The following is a 6,000-nucleotide window of genomic DNA, read 5'->3' as shown; positions in this document are numbered from 1 at the left end:
CTAGATAGACTCACAGACACACACTACCAGGATGAGCCTATAGCATGAGTCAGGCAGGGATTACCCTCTTCTTTCCCTTGCTCTGTTCTAATGCCCTAGAGCTTTTAGAAATCATGATGAAAGAGGAAAGAAGTGTTCATAAAAGAGCACGTACTCCTCCAGCAGAAGGCCGGAAGAAGAAGCAGCAGAGTAAGATGGGCCCTACCCCCAAACAGAGGGAAAGCATCTTTGTCCTGTGCCTCGGTGATCTAGGGGTTGGGAAAGAGGCTTAAAGAAGATCCCGAAAGCACGAATATGCATGTAAAAGTAAATATGTAAACAGAGTTGGACTTCTGTTCACTGAGTCAAGTCATAGATGAAAGGAATAGAGAAATGACAGATTGACAGAGAGGTTTACATCAGCACAACTAGCAAAAGAGGTAGAGAAATAAATGAGTACTTTCAGCACTGTGGATGGGTGCCTACAGCCTATTCTAGAACAGTCTGGCAGCATATAGTAAAATTGAGCAAACAGTATGACGTGTGACCAAAAGATCTCACTTTTAGGAATAGATCTCAAAGAAATTCTTACACATTTGATAATGGGGAGTGTAAATGCTAATGTTTTTAACAGTGAGGATTTTGCAGAAATAAAATTGTATGTCTGACTCAGGGGAGACAAGATACTTAAAAAAGAGATATCGCAGGGACACCTGGGTGGCTCAGTTGGTTAAGCACCTGCCTTGGGCTCAAGTCATGATCCCGAGATGCTAGGATTGAGCCCTGCATCGGGGTCCCAGCTCAGTGGGAAGCCTACTTCTCCCTCTCCCTCTGCCTGATAACACAGGATGCCATGCTGAAAAGCGATGAAGAATTTCTGTCTCTCTGCCTACTTGTGCTCTCTATCTTTCTGTCAAATAAATACATAAAATCTTAAAAAAAAAACCGCACAGATACTGCGGAATTCTGTGGGATGGCAATTAAAAACGAACCAATGTACAGACAGGAGCATGCTGTGTTCTCACAAGCAGGGCTGACTTGATAGTTATGTCACATATGCAAAGCTTAGGGCCCCATGCTCAGAATGTTCTCTCACTGTTTACTCCTCGGCTGCCTACATCTTGAAATTCTTCATCGCTTTTCAGCACGGCATCCTGTGTTGTCACTTTGCACTGGCTCTCGTCTGTTAGGCTGTCAGTCCTGCTCATGAGAATAGCATAGAGAAAAGTAAGAAACGGGATGAGATTTAATACAAAATACCATACAGAAAGGTAATATACTGTATTCTTTACAATGATATGCTACAGTGACAGGATATGGTAGAAAGGTCAGGCGTGTGGGAGTAGGGATCAGAGACAAAGGTCAAAGTTAAATAAGAATAAACAAAACCACAAAGGGCCCTTGTATGGGTGAATAACTCATTCACTGTAAGTCTCCAAACAACAACGATTTGGATTTTCTTTGGGTAAAGGGTGCCCTGCAGAAAACTCTGGGTAAAGTAGTTTAATAATGCAGTCATTGAAAACTTCAATTCAAAATTAAAATACTTTAATGCAATACTTGAAAACTTCACCTTTCCATTTCTTTTTGCCTCAGAGTATTTAATTTTCTAGCATAGACTAGATTCCAGACGTTTCTATATTGTCAACACATGAACCATCTTTCCGGTGGGTGTCGTTTTTCTTCTCAAGACTCAAAATGGCAGGCTGGTAAAACACATTACTTTTTAAGTGGAACTGCCTATGAAAAACATAGAGATATAAAATTTTTCTAATAAAACAAGTCAATCTCTAAAATATTTTAATTAACTGCCAAAACTATTACAGGACAGGAGCAAAACCAATGCTGATACAATTTTTAATCAAATCGAGTCTAATCTTATTACTCACAGACACAATCCAAAGAGACTTGTTGGTGTTGAAATCAGCCTCATGCCACACAGTCCTGACTGACTGACCCCATGAAACCGCAAGTTTTACTTTTGTGTGGGGGTTTTGGGGGCTTGTTTTTGTTTTTTTGGTTTTTTTTGAAGATTTATTTAATTGTTTGAAAGACAGCACAAGAGTTGGGGGGAGAGGCAGAGGGAGAGAGAAACTCCTCAAGCAGACGTCCCATTGAGCACAGAGCCTGACTCGGGACTCGATCTCACGACCCTGAGATCACAACCCACGGTGAAATCAAGAGTGGGCTGCTTAACTGACTGAGCTACCCTGCAAGTCGTATTGTGACTTCGCAACCATGTCCTGTGCTCTGAGTGGCCACAGAGATGCCAGAACCAATGGGGAAAACTCAGGAGCTAATTCAGGAAGACTTCATTGTTCTTCAGATGACTTTCAAGCATGTCAAATGTTAGTGTTTGTATCATTTTAGAAGTTTGCTTGGTTTAGTGTCGTCAGATTGGATCTGCAGCCTCCCAGTTGTGAAAACAGAAAGCAGGACTCCACATAGGTCTAACACTCCCCGCAGGTTACATCCCACACCCCTCCAGCCCCCCCACCCCCCAGTGCAGACCCGGGAACTGCTCATGCAGTAGGAAAGACACTGGTTGGAGAGAGCAAAAGCCCCTGCTTCTGCCATCAGCTGGCTGGAGACCTTAAATGAGACGCAGTGTTTCTAGGCTTCCGTTGAAAGACTTGGATACACTTTCTCTGTTTCCTGCTTGTTCTAATACTCAGTTTACATAAGAAGGTAGAGAAAATTTGGGAAAGCCAAGGCAGGAATTGGGAATGAATAGCACCACAGGTGTTGCAACTAATGGTGCGGGGCGGGGGGATGGAGGGTGAGGCATTTTATGAAGATGCTTGTATGACTGGGTCATGGCATCCATTCTTGGGTGGAATTATTTTCTGGATGGAGAGTCTGTGTTCTGCTGAGAAGTTTCCAATCCATCTGACCCTTGAGGCACAGAACCTGGGGACCGGCTTGGCAGGAGCAAGGTTTTAGTCCATTCATACTTCTTTTTTCTGCACAGCTAAGAACTCACCAGACAAGGTTGTCTGGGCAGCCTCTGTCATATTTGAAGCCATGATTAATCTGCCTCGAGTTGAGAAGTTTCTGGTTGCGACATCTTCCTGGCTGGCTGGAACAGAGCATGTTCTCCTGGCAACTGCTTCGGAAGGAGCTGGAATCCATCTGAAGCTCCCAGGGCTTGAAGCAGACCCCTTTGTCCCAGAGACTTCAGGGATCAGGTAGGTAATGATTACTGATCTATTTGCAGAGCCTGAGTCCTAGTATTTCAATGAGACTTGGGAAATATTTGGAGGCACAGAAACATCATATGTTGGTGAGGAACGTTGTATTTGTTTCTACCTCATGAAGCAAGAGATAATGCAGGTATAATGGGACCACCAAGAAGACAGGATGCGGAGTTTTCCTGAGAGAATACCATAGCGAGTTTCAGAAAGCTGTAGCATCTGGATAGGAGACGTATCTATATTTGAGTCTCCTCAAGAGGAGGTATTGTAAGTCCACAGTTGGAAAGGCAAGTGGCAGATTTCGTGGATTTAAGAGACCATTCTCTTGGATTGTGCATCTAGGGGTTTGGGAAAGAATGTTTGGATAATGTTTTCAAATTTTTTGGAATTTTCAAGAAGCCTTTTATTGTCTCCTTCCAATGGCCTTGAGCATGAATATTCCTTCTTAAAAGCAGAGTCACCTGTGGGAAAATGTGGGGCCAAGTGACTGGCTGGCGTTGCTGTACTAAGTGACATTCTTATTTATGGAAATTATGAACATTCTTCCAACAATATGTGAGGACGTGTCATTCTCCCTTTCTGTTGCTTTGTAATGAGTAGCCTCACTGGGCAAGGAGTGAAAAAGTGGTTTCTATGAATGCTGATATAAGAGTCAAGTGCTCCTCCAGCCCTCATAATTGCAGACCTGTGTGAATCCCCCGGGGAATCAGAGATGAAATGATGGTCCTTTCAGTCCACACGTCAAAGCCAAAGGTTTATTTTCTTGCTTTTACAATATCCCTATCTTTTATTCTCTGTTTTCAGAAACAAGAAAGTTGTTACCAGACTTTCGTGTTTGGAAAAAGACAGCTGTTAAAATATAGAATCCCCTGAGCCCACTTAACACTTCAGACCAGAAATATGACTCCCTGTGGAGCTAACTGGGGGATAGGAAAATGGCGTCAAAGGAGTCATTTTACTCTAACACAACCAGCTTTAATGTTCCTTCACTGACCTATTCTATGTTTCCTTTACTTCATAAAAGAATTATCCCTTCCACAGCTCCTCCTTTGTTATCTTACTTTTTATAAATTTTGATGCAACAGTTTTCCAGAGTTCAAGGGCTTTGTCCTCAACGTAGTAGAAGAAACATGAAAATGCAATGCCCTCTAGTGTTTGCTCTTTTTCCTTTTCCTCGTGAGCATTTTATTCCCCATACAGCCTGAAAGTCTTTTATTTTATTTTATTTTATTTTTTCAGCGTTCCAAGATTCATTGTTTATGCACCACACCCTGTGCTCCCTGTGTTACGTGCCCTCCATAATACCCACCACCAGGCCCTTCAACAGATGAATGGATAAAGAAGATTTGAAAATCTTTTCTGTTGGAATTCCCCTGGCCTTGACGCCCGGAGCTATTAGCCTCTCAACCCCATTTGTAGATCGTGTCAAAGCTTCGGGAGTCCTTCTTCCTCTGACACGAAGTGCTAAATCCTCACATCCCAGATTTGCAGGCCAGGCTGTCCTGTTGTGTAATGATTTCCTCCCATTCACTTGTTGATAATAATGTCCTCACTCTTCCCCATTCCCTCTTTCACTCTGGGTGGAGGACTTCAGGAAACAGAGAACCAGATTGGATCCAGATTCTGATTAACCCGGTTGCTAAATAGTGATTTAGCCTTGTGAGTCACACTTCTTTGGTAAGAGATAAGAATATCAGAGCTTTGTGAAGGATGCTGAGGAAAGGATGAGACAGAATTTAAATTTTTGTAAACGCCCCATTGGTTTTGGATAGAATATGTCGGATGAAAAGGGAAAGTGTGGCAAACACCGAAACGTCTTCACTGACAGACAACAGTCTTCCGGCCAACACAGTCGTTGGCATCACTGCCCAGAATCCTGTAATCAACAAAAAGTGAGGGGGGATAGGGAGCTGCTGATATGGTTATTACAAAACAGAAATACTAAAACATGTCAACTTTGCCCCCTCAGAAGACTTCTAATGAAGCAGGAGAGTGAGGCTCTTGTCTCACTGGGTCGGAGAATGAAATCTCATGGACAAAATAGAGTTTTATTAGGCAAGGATGTAGAAAAAGCTCTCAGGAGTGAGAGGGGTCCCTCACTGAGTTGCCAATGTGGGCCTCCATCCACAATCTTTTATTTGGAACTGACCCGGGAGCTTGTGCCCTTATCATTGTTGTGATGTCTCGTTTTGAGTGAGAGCTGGTGATAGCATGTTTAAGGGCTTACTTCTTTGGGGTCCGGTCACAGTGTGACTGCCACAAAAAGACCCCACCTCTGAGGCTCAGGGCGGGGTGGTCTGGTTTGTTCCTATATCTCTGGTTTTGTTACACCTCAGCATTTCTGGGATTTCTGTGAGCCTGACCCTGTAGCCCCCTACCTACCTCTCCCTACCTAGCCCCGCCTGTCCCTTACAACATGAGACCCTTCAGATGTATGGTGGGTCATATACTTGATAGATGATTGCCAACATGTATCCTGGGGGTAGAGATAAAGGAAGTTTCTGAAGGAATTTTTGTATGTTAAGGTAGACTTGCAGGATCCTGGGGGTCAAGGCTAAGATTGCCTATTGCCCAGGCAGGTGAGTCCCTTAGAGGAATGTGTCTCTGCCTGTTTCAAGGACTTGACAATGGGCTATAAGTAGTAAGGAAATTTAGTCATTTTTCTTCTGCGTTTGTCTCCTATATCACTAGGGCATTTACGCAGAGGTCACTGGGTTTAAATTTATACCTAATTATTTATAAATGTCTTCAGTGTATTTCTATTATAAGAGTAATTCAACATAATAAAGCCATCAAGGAAAAATGTATAACCAATAAGTAGCAAAAG

General features: G+C 43.0%; 1 protein-coding gene across 1 annotated transcript in view; it reads left to right on the top strand.

Annotated features, from left to right (window-relative positions):
- The first annotated feature begins 2,900 nt into the window (after nucleotides 1-2,900).
- Nucleotides 2,901-6,000, top strand: part of LOC111145191 (lipase family member K) — a 32,739-nt gene continuing 29,639 nt past the window's right edge. The window contains exon 1 of the mRNA XM_022499911.1: nucleotides 2,901-3,167. The gene's annotated coding sequence lies outside the window, so the exon portion shown is untranslated. The remainder of the gene's footprint in view (nucleotides 3,168-6,000) is intronic.

Source organism: Enhydra lutris, unplaced genomic scaffold (genome assembly GCF_002288905.1).
Source record: "Enhydra lutris kenyoni isolate GAN:26980312 unplaced genomic scaffold, ASM228890v2 scaffoldscaffold12, whole genome shotgun sequence".
Lineage (NCBI taxonomy): Eukaryota > Metazoa > Chordata > Mammalia > Carnivora > Mustelidae > Enhydra > Enhydra lutris.
The sequence above is the reverse complement of the archived record's forward strand: the minus strand, read 5'-3'. Positions and strand labels throughout refer to the sequence as shown.